This window comes from Pectinophora gossypiella, chromosome 14 (genome assembly GCF_024362695.1).
Source record: "Pectinophora gossypiella chromosome 14, ilPecGoss1.1, whole genome shotgun sequence".
Lineage (NCBI taxonomy): Eukaryota > Metazoa > Arthropoda > Insecta > Lepidoptera > Gelechiidae > Pectinophora > Pectinophora gossypiella.
Window position 1 is genome coordinate 14819790 of NC_065417.1, and position 21142 is coordinate 14840931.

The following is a 21142-nucleotide window of genomic DNA, read 5'->3' on the forward strand; positions in this document are numbered from 1 at the left end:
TTTCGTCAGCAGGGCTTATGGTGACCATTTTTTATTGTTAAGGTCATCGGACACAGCGGTGTCGTATTGTACGTTTATAGATTGTCGAGATTTAAAGCCTTCAGGGTAAGGTGTGGTGATAAATTTATTGACGCTTATCGTCTGAAGAATGTGTAGTTTATATGAGACTAGGGTATTTAGTTTTATTTTTTAGTAAATTAGGCGTTTGGACCGGTCACTGACATATACGGCCATTGAGGTTTTTTTTAATAGGATACAGTTGACTACTAATTAGAGGTTGGTTCGGAATAGAGTCATTCAAGATTTTGGTGTCGGATTTCAGAAATAAGATTGAGTTAATTTTGTATTCTAGGATTTTGTAGATTAAACTTTAATCAGTAAAGCTTATTATAAAGTAGGAGACTATCTTAAAGATAATAATATTAAATGGATTACTTCAGCTCAACACAAGAAAGACAAGAATGTTTGCAATAAAAACTTGGCCCTAAAATACTGAATTTGAAATAACTTTGTAAGTGGATTAAAAAGGATTGTGAAACACTTGATGATATTTGAACAGTAGAGTACTTTTTTTTTATATCCAGGCGGAGGATTTTTGAGCTTCTTTATATAAGTGGTGCATGCTCGCCTCGAAATGTTCGTGTACGCGGTGGCGTCCGGAAGTCGGGTCGCACCTTTCCCTCAAAAATGTGCGAAGGGAGCGATGGCTGGCTTTCGCGTCAACTCGTGATCGGGTGCTGCGTATGTGGACAGGCCTGCTTCTGTCAGGGAGCTCATAAAACACTGTTTCTGTGATAAAGTCACATAAACTCTTTATGTTTCACTTTCCTTCCACCGACTGTAATTGGAATACCATTGTATTTAAGTCTATAAATTATGTAAGTAATACAAACTGGTTTAAAAGAAAAGAAAGGAAAACATGAAACAGTAGGACTAGGGCCCTGTGCTGGGAGGTTTTCTGGCCACGTCTTTCCCTCAGCGTTACAGATTCCGATGTGGTAGTAGTTTTACAGCTAGTTACATAATATGTAATTTAATTATGTTTGACGTTCAAAAAGCGCTAACTTTGTAAGCCAATTTTGAAAAATAAATATTTTTGAATTTTTTTTTTGAAAGTCTTTTTTGTTTATTATTAATAGGCTCACATCTATTATGCTATGTGGGCGGTGTATATTATATATACCTCTGCCTACCCCTTTGGGAATACAGGGTGATGCTATGTGTTATTTTTGTAGAGTAGGTTGACACTGAACGTTTTTAGACGGATTATATATAGTTCTGTCATTTAATACCTAAATATCATTATCATCAACTTAAGAGCCACGGTCTTGTCGGCAGCATTCTCCATTCTTGTCTATCAAAGGCCAATTTTTTGACTTCCTTAGAAGACATGACGTTCGCCTTCTCTTCATTCTGTTCCAATTAAGCTCTTCTTGGTCTTCCCCTTCCTCTCTTTCATTCTATCTCCTTTTTTATGATGTTTTTAATAAATTCGTCATGTCTTATTATGTGTCCTTCTCCTCAATAACTCTCAATATACCTTAATATATATTTCCTAAATATTCCCATTTAGGCTACATAGAGGTACATCCATCACAATCTGAACTAAGTATTCGCTTTACCGAGCTTTCTGTTAGACCAACGTGATAAATAGTGAGCCTTATTGCCGTCTGTAATGGTCCAATTTTTTGTCAAATATTATAATAACTATGATATCGCATTGAAAAAATTGAAATAAACATAAAGTACTTACGTCCTTAAAATCTAAGTATATCTTCCATTAAGATACAAAGATTTAAACAATCCCAAAGAAAATCACAAAGACCGATACCATATAAAAAGCTTTAGCACTGGGGTGCATAAGTATGGCGGCCATAAGTAAGGTGTTATCTTAATGCTGTTAAAGGTTGCTTCGTACAAGATGCGCGAGCGCGTAGTGAGGTCATAGTGCATGAGCGGTGATACGGTTGAAAGTTTAAGTGTGTTAGTGATAAGTTTGTCAAGGATTTCAATTGGCTATTTATAGGGTATCGAGGTTCTTGGCCTATAGGGGCCTTAAGGACAAAAGGGCGTACTGTTAAAAGGATTATTAATAGTTTATCTAATTTTATCAATACACAGCCCCGGCGGTTGCGTGGCATATGCGACAAGACATATATCGCCTGCATTGACCAATAGTGTTCCTACAGTGTTTATTCACGTATAAAGCGTTCTAAGTATTCCATTTACTCTTTATTGTACAATTTAAAAGTGAAAACACAGTAGCAATAATTAGAAGGCAGAATACAACCTTCTTCTACTGTCGTGTGCGTTATGAGGTTAATATAACCTTATTGCTAATAATCTATTAGTTCAGTTTGAAGTAAAGAAACGTTCTAATAAGTCATATAAAATAATTAAAAAGTTAAATAAAATACAGCATACACTGTTTAGGTTTGTAAATTGTTTGTCTTTGCTATATATTATTTATTATTACATGGACACTTCGCCTGAAGCTTTCAATCAATCAATAATACTTTATTGCACAACGACATAAACATACGAACAAAAATAAGCACAATAGGCGGCCTTATTTCTAAACAGCAATTTCTACCAAGCAACCTGCCAATCTTTAGCCAATTGCAAACGATTGTGACATCCGACAGCGACAGTGATAAAAATGTATGGGATGGACATAAAGTGACATGTAAATCCCATACATTTTTATCACTGTTTCATAGATTGTCATAATCATTTACAATATGGTTAAGGTCCTTGGTTTATATAAATAGAAAAATCAAATCCGCTTCCCGCTCATCTCACGACTAACCTCGTTGCCTTTGATCGTTGTGAGGAACTGTGTCTTGCGGTAATGGTCGATATTGGAAGCAGATAGTACGAACTATCGAGTCGTTCCTTTAGATTTTTAATTAGATTAGTCCCTTTAGAATTCACTTGTTTCGAGATAGCGCTGAGATACATTCAAATTGGGTATAATTTTGTGAAGGACATGATAATATGAAGTGTTGTATGAACTATAAACGAATAAGAAGTGAGTTTATTTTACGTAACTTTTCGGGGTCTCTACAACAAAACGCACGATGGTCGTGAAAGTTTATAAAGAAGACTAAGCATATTCATTATTTTTACTTTTCATTTTATCTTCTAGGTCACGGGCCTTAGCCAAGTTGTAAACGATATTGACAATCAAAGTGACAGTGATAAAAATGTATGGGATTGACATATCATCTTTATGTCAATCTCAAACATGTTTATCACTGTCACTGTCAATTGTCATAATAGTTTGCAACTTGTCTAAACCTCCAGGTCTGTTTTAAGGTAATTCTAAGTTTGAAATCTATTATAAGCATCTGAAATGGACGGTAAAAGACAAATTTGAATATCATCATCATCACCAGCCCATTAACGTCCCCACTGCTGGGGCACGGGCCTTCCCTATGGATGGATAGGGAGATCGGGCCTTAAACCATCACGCGGGCCCAGTGCGGATTGATGGTTATTAACGACTGCTAATGCAGCCGGGACCAACGGCTTAACGTGCCTTCCGAAGCACGGAGGAGCTCGAGATGAAAACTTTTTTTTTTGTGGTCACCCATCCTATGACCGGCCTTTGCGAATGTTGCTTAACTTTAGCAATCGCAGACCGAGCGCGTTTACCGCTGCGCCACCGAGCTCCTCGAAATTTGAATATAACATACACTTTTTAAATCTTTTAGAATAGTGTTAAGTATTTGTGCGTTCTTCTTAATATACTTTAAAAATGATACAAAAAGGAAAATGAAAACATGTGAAACTGATAAATTATATCTAAATTTCTTTTTCCACGACGTGGGCAGTTAAACATTTAGTTTTGAAAGTGTCTTTAATTTTGTAACCGAACATTTTTATTTGATGCAATTTATAAAATGACCCGAACGTATAATTAAGTAGCGCTATGGATTATCTTGTGAAACTGTATCGGTTATTATTTATTGGTGAATGGTAGCAATACAGATTTTTATTGGCAAATACCTTTCGATATTTGGATCCGTATGTTTGTGTTGTAACTCGGGTGAATTCGGTGGGAATTGGATACGGCTCAGAGGTCATAAGCATTATGAGAATGTCCATCTACTTTCTTGTACCTATTTATTTTTCTCCTTCTAGGTAGTTCTCGCTTCAATTTTTTTTTTAATGTCCTTGGATCTTAGCTTAGTTACAAAAGATTATGATAATCGGCAGTAATGGTGACATGTCCCGAGAAGACATTTTCATAAATAAAATATATAACAAAAATATAAAAGCAAAACTATGTTTATGTGACAGACTAAATCGAACCTATAAATTATGTCAAAGTTCACAGTCTAGACATTTAAAAAACACAATATATAGCCGTTGACCTAAAGAAGAAACTTTAAAAAGTTAATACATTGTAAATAGTCCAGAATTTAGGAGATGTTTCTGTCGCTTTTAATTTATTGGACAGTGTTTAGATAATACGAATAGATAATGTAAATTTACAACCATTAAAGCTACGCTATTAAAACGTCTTAATTTCTATAAAACTAACATTAAAAAGACAAAACTTGGGCGGTCATTAGGTAGGGAAATGTAACCAATTTAAACACGGTCATCTCTTATGTGTTGAGGTCACTGATCTTTCAATTGCTGTATTTTTAGTCTATGGCATATATTAAAGAATAACACTGCATAAATGGGACGGGAATTCTCCGCCCCGCACCAATCCGTAACGGGCACTGACTTCACCCCCTCTGGATCTTTTTAGTCTTATATAAGCCGCTAAGGAGTGTGGGTGAGAGCGTGAGGACTGTGTCTCGCTCGCACTTATGAGTTAAGCTACTTATGCTGCACACGGTACAGGGTGGGATTTTTCTATGGAGTATCCGGGGCGTGCCTGAAGGTATATAATATGCAATAATGGATCGTCCAAAACGTAATACTAAACGTAATCTTTGGAGTGTGTCATGATAAAAGTGTTCATGGAATAACCCAAAAATCTTCCAATATATTTATTATAAACCAGATTTTATAACTCGGATACTCTCTGACCTTTACTTAACGAACGAATAAAATAAAAATATATGTAACAGACAAAAAATAGTTCCCCTCGAGACATAATCAATATTAGCCGTCAAAAAACACTTTACAATTCGTTTCGTATTTGAAATCAATCACACTTCGTATGGACTTGGTCACTTCAACGCTTCACACGATGTGGTATAATTCTTAGACTTTAGCAATTAAATAAAAAGAGCTATTACACAACTTAGTAAAATGAGACACTATGAAACGCAAACTTGAATTTGGAAACAAATTCAAAATTCATTGGTTGAGGCCCGTACTGGATTCGAGCATGTGACCGCACAGTGAGAGGTAAGCATTCTTTCTACTCGCTTTAAACTTTTAAGTTCCAACATGCTTCGTCCACATCAGACGCTGAATCTGAAAGTTCTGACATCTAAAAATCTATATGACTTTTCAGCATTTGATTATGAGCAAACGTTAATGTTCTACACATTGCTTTAAGTTAATATCTTGTACCATACTGTGCCGCCCAAGTGATTGTTTCCACCGTACATATATAAAATATAATATTTTTTCGGTCTGTCAGCCCGTCTATTGAAAGTCGAGCGTGTCTTATCGGTAATAGGATAATCATTATATGGGATTACTACTGTCGATTCGACGTCCATAATGAACAAGGAAATTTCATTTAAATTAGTTTTTTGTACGTACTTATTAAAGTTTTTGACACATCTGTCAGTCGTTCGTTTTGTAACGTCTTGGTAACATTCTAACACCTATTGATTATTATTTTTTTCTGTGTAAGTATGTTGCAGAAGCATAAAGACTTTTTAGATGTAAAATATAAACAAGTTCATATGCGAGCAATATGAAATCTATTTACTACAAGATTTAGTTATTGAAACTAAATTTTATTGCATTTTTTTATTTGGTCAAGAATGTGAATCAAAATTGGGCATGTTAGAACTTACAGTCTCAGAGGGGTTAGCCAAGTCGGAATGACTTCTAAAGGTGACAGTGACAGTGTTAAAAATGTGTGGGATTGACACTGTCACTGTACTATACTATCGTTTTTGTTTTTGACACAGTCACTATCGTTTTTCTTAATCGTTTGCAACTTGGCTAACAAACCAGGCATCTTATTCAAGTCGCACAACATACATGCTGTATTATTTTTGTTAGCTAAGAGCTTGTAATCTGTCACTAACATTGTTGATACTACTACTAATAGTGGCTGCAGGTTGCACTTGATAACTCCTAGTAGCCATGCTTATTCTTAAAGATATTAGTAGCGTGAGAAAATTTGCTACTAATATACCGTCTCATACTCTTAGCAACAATCCACTCAAAATTATAATTCTCAGTATAATTGCCACCTTCCGAGACCCGCTAACCTCTAGGTGTCTATTGACAACCAATTTGTCAGCCGCAACCTTCTAATTAAATAATTTGATCGAATATAAAAAGAGAGAGCCCCCCTATACAATAATAGAGCCCCAGGCAGGAACTATTATTTCGGTAGCTGCTACTTTATTGTAAGAACACTTAGATCGGTATCACGTATCGGAATAATGATAAATTACTTCGAAAAGAATTCAGATCGAATAATTTATTACCAGACCTCATAACACGATTGTCTACCAAATTAATTCTTTTGAAAGGTTATTAATTTTTTTCTTGACTTTTTTTTGTAATGACGAGTGAAATACATTTCGTGTTAATTAATAAGTTCTTGAATAGATTTCATCAGTCAAAGTTCATTATGTTTTGGCTTCCGTTTTATGGTTGTTTCAGTTTGAAGATAAAATTGTTGAAATACCTACCTTCATAAAAACTATACTAGTAAAATTAGGAATGTAGTAAAGAATTAAAGTACTCTTTGACATAATTCCGACAAAAGTTGTTTCGAGTTTATTACTTTACCTTTATTGTTTCAAACTTAGGGATTGTTCATAATTAATTCAAATTATTCAGGTTCTTATAGGTTAAGTGTTCGTTGTAGTTAAGATATGGCTTCTAGCGCATATAAGTTTTAAGAAATAAATTGTCGTAATATTATGCATGCATAAGTATAAGTCGTTAAGGCTGCAGTCTCCGCAAAATTTAGTACATTGTTATCATAGTAAATAATTATATTCCATAAGAGCAAAAAAAAAATTGTACCTACCTACATTCAATTCCAGACACTATTTCGCGAGCATTAATATTAATTTTCCTTCTTTTACTGACGAATGTTTGGAGTAGTAAAGTAGAGCAACTTCAATTATAGTGACGTCAGCAGGGGTGCGAGAGGGGTGAAAATATTCGGACTGTGCACTTAATATGTATTTTGTACACTGTAAGACTGGTGATGTTGTTAAGTTTGTTAAAAAAAGATATTGACGAAGAAGAAAACCTATATGCAACAGTACAAAACTATAAACAATAAACTTAAAAATTATGGTATCACAAACCTCAGAAAGTATAGTTTTGATGTCATAATCATCAATCAACCGATACCATCCCACTCCTGGGTATGGGCCTTCTCCATTGTACACCACCCTTTCCGGTGCCGAAGTCTTGATGTAATAATTAAAAAATATTTTTGCTTTAAAAATGCTATGTATAAAAACCGAGTTGAAACTGTGTCCTTTCTAACATGTTGATCAAGACAGATTATTATCATCATACAGTTTATAATATTCATTTAAGTATTTCTTATCTATCATATCCTTCAGTTCATATAATTATTACATGACAAACATAACATTAGCTCGCGGCTGAATCCCAAACGAAGTAGTTAGAGGTACATCCATTACAAGATAAACTAAGTATCCACACCTCACCGAGCTTTCTGTTAGACCAACGTGATAGAAGGTGACGTAAGTATAAGTATGTGCATAAAGCCCAATTTCATTTAAACACCGCTAAAGAACGCGAGCAATCTACATCTCACCGTAACCTATCGCCGCCTCAACGCCTGCCAATTTATCGACTCCATTTCTAGAACGGTTAATTAAACAGAACCATATTCATCACGGATAAGAGTTCCCATGTCCATCATTCGATCGACGGCTCTATTAGTAGTGTATTAGGCTAAATTACAAGTAACACATTAATGATCGTATGTTCTGTAATTATACTCTGTTCCGATAGCACAACCCATAATTATATAGATCTATGGGCATGTTGTTTTTACTGTATTTTTCTGTTGACTTTCTGTGGCCTACATGGTATGTTGCGATAGTTTATAGATCGTAATCGTGTTCATAGAGAGCGGATTTCTTGCCTCAGTTATAGTGCATGAGAAAATTTTGATCTTAAAATGTTTAATTAGTATACAATATGCACATACACGTTATTATATGTATCGATATCGAAGATAGTTAAGTTGCAAATGATTTCAAAAAGCGACAGTGACATTGATGAAAATGTATGAGATTGACATGTCGCCTTATCATAATCCCATACATTTTTATCACTGTCACTGTTGTCGAAAAACTTGAGTGTAGTGAATAAAAAAAGTAATATTTATTATTTTGTTTATATATTACCAAAAGAAGAAAAATATTTACAAAACTACGCCAACGCATATTACTTAGTTTCGTGACTCAAATTATAAACTTTAAAAATAAAAAATGTACACTAAGAATCCGCATATCTTTCTAAGAATCATTTGTTACAAATTAGCCAATACAATTAATTCTCCGTTCCAATTTTTACACTTCAACCGCAAAGTGAATCAAAATGAGTCATTTTGAATGATCTCAAAGGTACTCTATGATCTCAGAACCTTATAACTACATCCGTGATAATGTTTTCACATAAAACACTTGTGCTCTTGATTCGCAATCACGATTTGTGACTCATCTCTAAACAAGTTAAAAAAATCGCATATTTATGTTCAAACATGAGGTCTATTTATAACTTAGTTACACAGAGAACTATTTATAGATTGTTAAATATTATGTCAAAAACAAACGTATATAAAAACTTACTTAAAGCGTTGGAGACAAAGCCTAAAATGCATGTTTAATCAAATTAATTTGTTAATTTATTCTTCTGACATATTAAATGTAAACAAGATCATTTACTATAGTTTAGGTTAAAGAAATCCAATGCGTATTTTTTAATGCCCAGAAAATTCGGTAGTTAAATTTGTAAGAGCATTTTCCCTTAAATTTCGTACGAGACAAAATCTATCAGCTAACAAATAATTATGACTCGCTATTGTAACTAGACTTTTCTTAGATGATGATCAAACGAATTCACCTTTCAAGTCATATTTAACGCCTTTAACCTGTACAGTTTGAAATTCCACCAAAATCATATTACGACAGCATAAAACAATTTCCAATCAACAGTAAAGTAACGTCCCCAACAAGATGACCAATTAAAAAACATCACACATTTTCCTCATCAGGCCGTATCAGATCGCGAGATACAGAGTAGTGCGCGTACGAGACCGCACACATGCACGCGTGACCTCACACACACAGACGCAAGTTCACCTGCAGCGGGACCACTCGTGCGCACTGTCACAACGATAGGCTGTGGATGTACTGAGATTGGTTTACTTATGTATTTTTGCCTTATGTCGTATTGTTAGTTTGCTCGTCTACTTAAGTAAAATAATGTTTATTATCATAATTAACATAATAATAAGAATTTGGTTGATCAATTCTACAACAAGTCACGTCAAAACAAATTGAGGCATTATAATATTTTATATTTTAAAAAAGTAACTATTCTATTAAGATACTATATTTATTGAAATCTGTTAGGGATGACAGTTCGAAACGAGAGCCTAAAATAAAACACATAAAACAATTGCCTCTACAACGCTGAGTACGCCCCAGAAGTGTCTAAACTCTGACATTCACCGCACACAGGCGCACGCGCCGCGTCACCTGTCGGCCAGGCCGCGACCCGACGATATTAATACGCTATTGGTCAATACACTCACACTACTCTTTATCAAGTATCAAGAAGACCAGGTGTAGTAACTGTGTTATTTTTAGCATCCTATTTTGACATTTTTTTATTAAATCTTTAAGTTTCAATTGGATTTTGTTTTATTGTTGTTTATGTTGGCGCCTTTTATTAATGGTTTTCTTAGATTTAGTGTTAAAAACATGAAATTATACTATGATTTAATTTAATGTACTTACTTCGAATTCAGATACTTTTCGTAATCATTAAAATCATTAAAGAATTATTATCCTTTAAAACGAGTGTTATAAGAATTTGATTCGCATTTTGAAATCTAAGTTAGATTTGTAAGGTGTTTTCTAATAGCAGTAGTTCATTGCCAGACTTTCTTAAAATTCAAATATCATAGTTATCTCACCTTAAATCTTGCAGGTCACCGCAAAACTAACCATGTGGCAACGAAGGAAAATTTCAATTCGATCACCCAATTCCAGATCCATTCAAAAGACTTTACACACACATCGACAGAGCTACCAATGTGTGCCTCTTGAATGGTTATCGATGCTGCTAACAACATTCTGTATTGTATCGGCTTTGAATTAGAATAGAATTCAGGTTGCACTAGGAAGTTGGTTCGAGTAGAGCACAGTAGAATGGTGCTGGGTGTATTTATAGGTGTGTATAGAGAGGTCGTGGGAAGGTAAAGCGATGGGCGATTCAGTTAAGTTCCACACTGACGGGCGTTTCTGGCGCTTGTGAGTATGGGTGCGAATGTGGTCGTTACTTGTTTCTTGTAAGTATTCAAGTGACTTAGAATAAGGAAATTCCAGTCTATAAAAGGCCAATTCGTTAAATTCCCTATAAGACACGACGTTAACCTTTTCTTTAATCTGTTCCATGTAAGCTCTTCTTGGTCTTCCCCTTCCTCTCTTTCCTTCTAGCTTTCCTTCTATGATGTTTTTAATAAATTCGTCGTGTCTTATTAGGTGTCCAATCATCTTGCCTCTTCTGTTCTCAACAATGATGATGAGAATAAGGAAATGTACAGGCAGTGCGCTGCAGGGTAAATGGTTGCTTTATTTCATAATGACGCTTCTTCATTACATTATATTAAGAGAAGCAGTAAAGAGTTTACTGATTCGAATTGGGAAATGTTTTGATTACGTCATCTAAGTCTTACCTGTACATATTTTTTTATTTTCGTCACAAGTACCTAGTAAATACTTAGCGGTGAAGTGAACTTGTCAGAATGCATATTACATCGGCAAGGTGAGAAACACGTTTGTTGACTTCAAACAAGCAATGTGTCATCACCTTTATTCCTCAATAAAGATAAATAGCGCTGCCTTCGTAGAATTTAATTTAGGTCAATTTGTGTGTCAGGAAAAAAGAGAACCTAATATTTAACCCTGAGACACACAAATTTTTACCTAACCGTTTACTTTAGATTTACACTTCTTACTTTAGTATTGATAAAGGCTTCTACAGACATACATAAACTCATGCCCTTATGGGCGCCTTATGGGCCATTTTTAGACATCGTATTAACAGTATCTGCAAATTGTCTTTGAAAAATTTGATTTCTCATTTGTTTCTAATTTCTGATTATTTGTGGCTCTGGCCACCCTATAACGGCTTATTCCGGAGAAATCAAAATTGTCAAAGACAAGTTGCAGATACTGTTAATACGATGTCTGAAAATGGATACGACGTACTTTATAGGAACAAAGGCTTTTAGTGGGTCTGTAATAACCCTGTAAGGATTGGTGAGATTGGTCATTGTTACAAAGAAAAAATGAAGAACGCTGTGGTTTTTTTCAAACGCCTAACTCAATCAACTATTGATTCATTAAATACCTTACTTCCGGGCTCTTCTTGCTCGACCCATAAAACCAGTCTTAATTTTACTGCCTATTAACAACCCATATCGGAATTAATATAAAAGTGATTCAAATCGAGAGAATCGAGAAATCAGATCGATTTGATTGCCTTCTTAGCGGTGAAGTATTAAAGTTTAAATTATACAGTTAGTGGACTCTCGACGACACTCTAATGATACATTTTATGCATCGATTGACGCTGATGAGGACTTGGGTACGAATACTGGGTAGTTTGATTTTGGTATTTTAGATGCGCTAAGAAGACCAAGAATAGCTTACAATGAACTAGTTAAAAAGAAGGTGAACGTCGTGTCTTATAAGGAAGTCAAAGAATTGGCCTCTTGATAGACAAGAATGGAGAATGCTACACTCACAAGTGAATGGCTCTTGAATTAGTGATGATGAGATGCACATAATATCATAGAAGGAACGCTACAAGAAAAGAAAGAAAAAGGAAGACCAAGAAGAGCTTACATGAAACAGATTAAAGAGAAGGCGAACGTCGTGTCTTACAAGAAAGTGAAAGAATTGATCTTTGATAGACAAGAAGGGAGAATGCTACACCGATAAGAGCGTGACTCTTGAATTAATGATGATTATGAGATGCGCATAACATAAGCTCATGACGATATCCTGATTGAGGTAATCAGAGGTACGTCCAAGGCAAGAAGAACTAGACCAGACCAAAGTTATGTGGTGAGCTTCGAGCCAACTGTGTAAGTGAAAATATACACACACTCTCACACATAAACTTATATGTAGGTGTATGTACTATTGGGGTGGATAGAAAATAAGTCGTCGAAAAATAACCGTTACTTTCATTCATAACTATTTTATAAGATATGAACCGGATAATTTACAGAGATTCTTTTTTAATTTGAAAAACAAAATGAACCCATGATTTGAGTTTCAGTAAAATACTCTAATGTCAAAAAAGTGAAAATTAAAGCATATTATCCAATTTCGAATAAATAAAAAGAAAAACAAGTATAAAGTAAAAAAAGGTTTCCTTCCGGTCACAGCCCGTGGTACTTCGATCACTACCTTTACATTTCTAGTCCCACGCCTGGTTAAACCAATCCAGTTAAACATGACCTTTTGATGTTACCGCTCCGACTTTTACCTAATTACAAAATAAAATTTAATTATTATCTTTTACGTTTAATTAATATGCAAATTGTTTTTAATTAATGAATAAATTCATAATTCGGTGTGCGCAAATCATTTCTCGGAGCGATCTAATAAATTTTAAATTAAGTCGTTAAAGTCATGAAAGTCGGTTCGGCTTCCATAATACGCGTGTGATTGATCAACCATTGCTGGTTGAGTTCTCAATCTGGTCAACCACTTGTTCAATCGAAGCAATGTACAGACAATGAAGTAATCAATCGAATATTATACAAAAAAACATCCGTTCTTGAACGATGAAAGTCGTATTTTAACTATAATGAATAGCGGTCATGAAAGTATTAAATCTTGGTAAGATATAGTGTGTGAACCATCCCAGTAGAAAGTAGTTTAATTTTTTAATTGATTTTTTTTATTGTTTGTTTTAATGTGGTAGCAAGAGAAGTGTGTCAGGATCGAAGCAAATTGAATTCCATAGTAAATTTAAACTATATCATTCCATTTGCTCCGATCCTGACACACTTCTCTTGCTTCCTCCACATTCATCAATCGCTTCATACACGCACGCCGGTTCAGAGTAGATCGTACTAAACCTTTTCTAAGGACATCTCCAATATGGTCAATGTAAGTCCTTCTAGGTTTTCTAGGTATGTTAGAACTAAACAGTGTTTTTATATGTGAACAAATGTAGCTTTCTATTTATTACCATAGAATAAAGAAAAATACTACGTATAGAACGGTAACTTTCCGCTCTGTACCAATACGCACTTGGCGCCGACTGCACCCCCTCTGGGTCTTACTTTAGTGTTAAACGCTCGCTAGCCACAAGGGAGCGCGCAGCCTGTACGTCTCACTCTCGCATACGCGGTCCCCGGTTACTACTTACTGATATAAGTATGTAGTCGTTAAATGAGCCATGTCAGGGGCCTTTGACGGCTCAGTAATAACTCTGACACCGGGTTGATGAGGTTCGTAATCTACCTCACACGATAAGATGAAGACCTAATTATTAATTAAATATTATTTCTATTCCATTAAAAATTTACTCCGCCATCTACTCTCTGCTTTACTAGAGGTTTGAAAGAAGTATTACAAAAAACTTTAATAATTTGCATATTTTTAATATGGATAATCTTAACAATATACACAAAGCCATCACCCATTATAAAATTGCGTTATGTTATTGTTTAAAACTAGAAATATTATATAAACATTGAACGTCCAGATTCATGTTCAAATTAGAGAGTAATTACACAATGTATAGCTATAAATATCTCCAAACATTTATATTTTTAAATAAACCTTCAAAGAAAAAGTGGCCCTAATAAAAATATTGGACTAACACACTTTGGGCCTGTGAACGCGCGCCTTAGAATAGTCTAACGGCTCATTTAAGTGGTGTGCGCTGACGCAAACATCAATAGTGTAGAATTGTTGGCTTAACCAACTTTATTTACACGTCTAATGAGCGGTTGGAGCAAGTGGTTGTAATGATGTGTAGCCTTCTCATTAGTGGACCTAGTTGCTAGTTTATGGGGCTTTAAGGTATTAAGGGAGATTGAATACTGTGGTTTTGGGGCTACGAGCAGTTACTGTATGTTTTGGTTGGTTGGTGCTGCTTTGACGTCGGTTGAATCGAGTAAGTTTCTATGTTCGACTGGCGAATGAAGACGCGTTCAACTTCATACCATCCCGGGAATGTCTTTGTCATGACCAGATCTTAGAATAGATCATTTCATGATGTTTTCGACCATTCGTTTTGTTTGGAGGAAGCAAGAGAAGTGTGTCAGGATCGAAGCAAATGGAATTCTATAGTCTCTGCTTACCCCGGTGGGAAATAGGCGTGAGTTTATGTATGTATGTTCGACCATTTAATGAAATGATCATATTTCATGAAATAGAATATCACTCGTAGTTTGGCCAGGTCAATGAACACAAAATGTTGAACGTTATGAGCAACTAAACGCATAATTACTTCATGATATTGCCAAACGTTGGCAATCATGGTCCAGTATATCTGTCTAAGGGCTTCATATCAAAAGAGGCTGCAACTTGTGAATTTACCTTCCTCGTTAGAGAGTAAAAGATGTGAAATTACGTAAGCCTTTTAAGAAAAAAAGGAACCAAACGTGAAACTTTTGAAATTTCCCGCATAATATTTCAACGTCCGATCCATATTAAAATTTTGCCCGCTCCGAATGATTTACGTGTGCAATTATTTCTCAGAATTATTTCGAGCAAATGTCAACATGTGTATTTTTTTTAATTTATGTGGTAGATGACCTACAAGATGCGCGTTGCGTGCTTGATTGAGAAACGCATGTATATTTCATGCAAGATGATCAAAGTACGTGCATCTGAGTAATTTAGGAAGTCATAAGTCAATCTTCTTCTTCTATCGTGTGGGTTGTGAGGTGAATTATCAACCTCATCAACCCTGGTGTCAGGGTTACTATTGAGCCGCCAAAGGCCCCTGATATGACTCATATAACGACTACGTACTTACATCAGTAAGTAGTAACCGGGACCAACGGCTTAACGTGCCTTCCGAAGCATGGATCGACTTACTTTCGGACAATCAGGTGATCAGTCTGTAATGTCCTAACCAAACTAGGGACCACAAAGTAATTTTTGTGATATGTCCCCACCGGGAATCGAAACCAGGACCTCCGGATCGTGAGCCCAACGCTCAACCACTGGACCACGGAGGCGGTTGTAATAAGTCAATGATGATTTATTTGACGTACCTAATCATGACAGAGCTTCTTCTTCAATCGTGTGGGTTATGAGCCCAAAGCTCAACCACTGAACCACAGAGGTGGTTATCAGGCTATTTATAAATCATCTTTAAGAGAAGAGGTTGCGTGTATTGCAAGTGTGGAGTATCACCACAAACTATGGCTCACCTTTTGAGCTGTCCTAAGTGCCCTAACACCTGCACTATTAAAGACCTTTACGAAGCCACTGACAATGCCGTAAGCGTGGCCAATTATTGGACAGCAAAAATTTAGTTTCGATCGCATCAACTCGCAAAGAAGAAGAGAAGAGAAGACGATTAATACATCATTACCACCTGTTACCCGCTACTTCGTTCCCGTGGAACTCTGATATCCTTTTCGCCTTTTTAGGGGTTCAGATCACACTAATTTGAAAGCCACGCTCTTGTCAGTGTAGCATTCTCCATGCTACTTTTTAGGGGAAAATGGTCGGTAAAAAAAATCACATAATCGGGATTATCTTATTGAGCAGGCACTTTCTAAGAGACACAGGTCTCCAGTCTATCAACCGGAAGGGGTATGGAGCATACTTCACCACGCTGCTCTACTGTGGGTTCGTGGAGGTGTGTTGCGGTTCATATTAATAGTATTATAATGGTTTGCAACTTGACTAAAGTCCCATGGGCCAGAACAGAAAAGATTATATATAGTACAAGAACAGGGGGATTAAAAACGCCACATCAAAGCAATTCATCTAAAAAAGCAATATTGCAGTTTGACATTTGCGCATGTAAAAGTAAGTGCGCAATGCAAACAAATGTAAAATAGCAATATTGCTTTTTTAGATGAATTGCTTTGATGTGGCCTTCCCCCCACCCCCTTATAAGCACTTAGAAGAAAATGTTCTGTCAGCGCATGCGATTCTTCAACAAATATGACGGCTCTATCACAACTCACTTACAGTATCAATGTTTGCAAGTACAACATCGTAATTACATCAGCTTTTAACATACTGATTTATTAACTAGTTACTATGATTTTAATACGTCTTGTTGATTAAGTATTCAATTATGTGATTGGTAATAAAAGTCTATGGGAATATTATAGCATAATTGAAAGGCCGCTTTCAAAATGTTATTATGTATTATATTTGTTTGATTAGGTACTGCAATATTTAAATGAGACTTCATGAGATTTGATTTATTTTTACGATTATTTACTTAGTACTTAAATTGTTTAGAAAAACATAAGTAGAGTCGTTGACATAAATAAGTAGGTGTCTGTGTTATATAACTAGCTTTGTATAAGATCTTACATAATTAATATACAAATAAACTCACGCCCGTATTCCTTGACGGAGTAGACAGAGCCACAAGAAATAAAAAGTTAACTTACAGCCGCGACGGAAAACAAGACGGAAAATAATAATTACTTTGTGGTCCCTAGTTTGGTTAGCACATTACTGGCTGATCACCAGATTGTCCGAAAGTAAGGTGATCCGTGCTTCGGAAGGCACGTTAAGCCATTGGTCCCGGTTACTATTTACTGATGTAAGTAAGTAGTCGTTACATGAGCCAAGTCAGGGGCCTTTGGCGGCTCAATAGTAACCCTGACACCAGGGTTGATGAGGTTGGTACTCCACCTCACAACCCACACGATAGAAGAAGTCCTAAAAGTGCTTATTATGGCATACGACAACGGCTATCATCTAAACATCACCATTCGGGAGAATTCCCGAGAAATTCTAACCTATTTTCTTGTTTCATAATTTTCACAGCGCGAGTTTTCTGTAGTCGGGTTTTAGTTTAAAAATCATTTTTTTTTTAAATCACGCCCTAATATTATCTTTAAAAACGCGCTTACGTCGGGTCCGCTATAAAGCAACGTTATAGGGAACCGGACGTTATGATGACAGGTTAGTCGCTTCAATGTGGCCTTTTTCAAAGTTATTTAAAAATGTTTTAAACCTGGTATTAAATATATGTCCCATTTAGCGTATTATTATCCTTCTATTATCATGAGTCGTTTTTGAATTTGAATGATTTTTAGTCTTTATTTTGTATTAAGACGGATTATGTTTGAAGTTGCAACTGGTTGCAATAGCAACAGTTACATTTGTCCACATAAATGACACACAAATGGCTCTGCCGATTTCAGTCTGAGGACGTTCGTGAAATGCGAAATCAGATAGGGTGGCTTTTTGCCTCCGCGTACTTTCCGTGTTATAATGTTTTTACTACGAGAAGACATTCCGACTTTGTCGTATAATGTATCTTTGTATAGTTTGTAAGGATATATTTCTTCAGCCTTTTATACCATGATCGTAACAAGTAACATTCTCCGCGGTTTAGTGGTTAGAGCATTCTGCTCACGATCGCCAGGTCCGGGTTTGCTTCCCGATAGGGACATTTAATAAGTCACTAAGTGAGACTGTTCTTTGTTTTGCTAGGACATTGCGGGCTGTCTTATTAAGGATTCGGTCCTTGTGAAGGCTTGAGTCGTTGTTCTCGGTTTAGTAACCCAAAACACCATGCCGTCTACAATGGCCGAGACAACTCTTTTAGTGAAAACTATATCATCACTAATTTAAGAGCCACGCTCTTGTCGGTGTAGCATTCTCCATGCTACTTTTTAGGGAAAAATAGGGCAGTGGTTTTCCTCTTGCCTTCCGCCCCGCAGTACTCTGTCTGACGCGAGTGGAATGGTACCCAGAGTAGTCTATTTCAAAGCCGTACTAGGACTCTTGTCTTCCGCCTGTGAATAGTACTGACAGTTACTGCTGCCCTTTGTCGGGTTCCAGGTTACAGACCCTGTGACGCATTCCTTCCATCCTGCATTGCCGTACCGATGGCTCCCATCTGCGCCTCTACAACCGTTGAGGTCAAACTACACGTAAGATAAATTAACAACTCATTGGTGCAAGTCTGATACCAGGGTTTGAATCAGCGCTCCTCGTTTGGGAAGCAAGCTGGTGTGCCATAGGAATACAGTGAATATTCACAAAATAACTATTACGCTTCCTTAATACGCCATTCAGGTAAATTGTGCTTCAATCACAAATCAAAAGCTTACACAACTCTAATACTTACTCCTAATGCTTAAATAATCAATGACCCATCAGAACCTATAAGTCGTGTGTCGTCTTCGTATTGAACTATAAAATATCTTGACTGGACTGTAAAATATAAAGCTTACTATACATAGAGACGGTATCGCGAGCATGCGGGTCGGAGAGCGGGATTTTGTATGAAACCGCACCGCACCGTTTGGGAACAGACGCGAGATGCCTTAGTTCTCTGTAAGTTGTTGGGGAAGTTGAAGTATATATCCCGGTGGGAAATACGCGTGAGTTTATGTATGTATGCATGTATGTTGAAGTATATACGTACAGCACACTCGTCACAAAATATGAACCAGTCGTTCATGTACTTTGGCAGACGGGAACATGTGTGCTTGGAAACTCAATTCTATAATTTCTCTCATCCGCGGTGTTTCAAATTGCGACTAGGTGAGTAAACTCGTTCGAATTCAAAATATACTTTGTTGCATTAAGAAGCAATAAACAATATGGCAGTTTACATTAACGTCTTTTTTTAATAACATGACAGCATTACGTAGTCATGACGTAGTATCGTCCGCTTTACGACGCACGGAGCTCCGAGAGTCTTTTGCATTATAACCTACAAAGCAAAAAATCAAATATCGACTATGATGCAAGAAGATACCTCCTTATCATAGGAAGTGTGATCGGCTAACAACAATTGCCCGCCCCGGAACGCCGTCGCGTCTGTGTGACTCAAGCTTAAATACTGTTAGTCAACGTTGTAAAGTTGAAGATGGACCCCATATAGTCTGAATAGTTATTTGTTGATTCCTAACACGGTAGAAATTAAAATACAATGCTCGCTGTGAGCAGCCGTGTGTGTGACGTCGGTAAAGTTGAAAGCCTGTGGACGCCGATATATCCCTCAACGTAACTAGGGCTGCAATACATATCGGCTCATTATGGTAATAGAAGTTTGATTGAGAAACTATAAGTGACGTGATCGGATTTGTAACGCTAGAAATTACGTTCCAATTTCGTTTTCTTTTAGTCCTACTGTTATAAAGTAATTTGGAGGCTCGTGACACTCATTGGGAATTTTCTGACGGTTAACACAATATTTCTAGGTTAAGTAGAATTGTTTTTATTCAGAGGCGGAGGACAGGAGTCTAAAGGTGGAATTAATAAACTACTCTCAGCTTTGACATCGCTCTTTGTTGTATATTGTCCGGCCAAAGAATTACTATAACTTATCGTAAAAAATGTATTTTTCATGTAAAAATAGTCTAAAGAAATACGACAAAAATGCCATCTAATTTAAGGTATCTGACTTTTAATTTTCGTTTCAAACAAAAATGATGTTTGAGCCAGCCCTAGCCCAGCGCGTGCGCCACCGATGCAATTTGTAGTCAACTCGCGCGCAGCTTTCCCGATGCGAACAAACAAGGATCAATCTATGTGTGCTTATCTAAATTGATGCGCGTCAAAACACTTACACAGACGGGATAACGACGATTATACTACACTTGCGTGCAAAACTAACTACACTTTTCAATTATATTCTAAGCTATAATAGTTAGAGATTTACAATAAAAAGATTACTTACAGATAATTTTACGTACTCGTAAAATGTATACTTTTAATAGTTACAAAGAAAGCAAAAGCTTCCGTGGTCTAGTAGTAAAAGCGTTGGACTCACGATCTTGAAGTCCGGGTTCGATTTCCGATAGGGACATCGTCGAAATCACTTTTTGAGACTGTCCTTTGTTTAGTAAGGACATTGCAGGCTTGAATCACCTAATTGTCCGAAAAAGTAAGATAATTCCATTCTCTGGAGGGTACGTTAATCTGTCGGTCCCGGCTAGTAGCCGTAACACAGCTCCACCAACCCGCAGTGGAGCATCGTGGTGGAGTGTACTCGATACTGCCTCTGGTTAATGTTCAGGGGAGGCCTGTACCCAGCAGTAAGACGTATATAGGCTGGTTATGTTATGCTTGGAAGCTGATAAAATTATCTATAAAACGTTTTTTTTATTATTTTAAATAGATATACAGCCTATATACGTCCCACTGCTGGGCACAGGCCTCCCCTCAATCAACCGGAGGGGATATGGAGCATACTCCACCACGCTGCTCCACTGCGGGTTGGTGAAGGTGTTTTTACGTCTAATAGCCGGGACCAACAGCTTAACGTGCCCTCCGAAGCACGGAATCATCTTATTTGATTCAAGCCTGAAAAGTCCTTACCAAACAAAGGACAGTCTCACAAAGTGATTTCGACCATGTCCCCATCGGGAATCGAACCCGGACCTCCAGATCGTGAGCCTGACGCTCTTACCACTAGACCACGGAGGCTGTTATCTTATCTTATATAGTATATAAAAAAATATTTTTTATAGTTTAGCACTTATTTTTGCATGGCAGTGTAATGCATGAAC

The 21142-nt window shown here is 36.5% G+C and overlaps 3 protein-coding genes across 6 annotated transcripts in view; 1 reads left to right on the top strand and 2 right to left on the bottom strand.

The window, feature by feature from the left end:
* LOC126372787 (uncharacterized) overlaps positions 1–21142 on the bottom strand; it is a 469025-nt gene that overhangs the window by 323479 nt on the left and 124404 nt on the right. The window lies entirely within an intron of this gene.
* The window catches only part of LOC126372779 (knirps-related protein-like), a 707336-nt gene that overhangs the window by 201445 nt on the left and 484749 nt on the right, over positions 1–21142 (top strand). The window lies entirely within an intron of this gene.
* LOC126372790 (protein embryonic gonad-like) overlaps positions 1–21142 on the bottom strand; it is a 135040-nt gene that overhangs the window by 23216 nt on the left and 90682 nt on the right. The gene's annotated exons all lie outside the window — the stretch shown is intronic.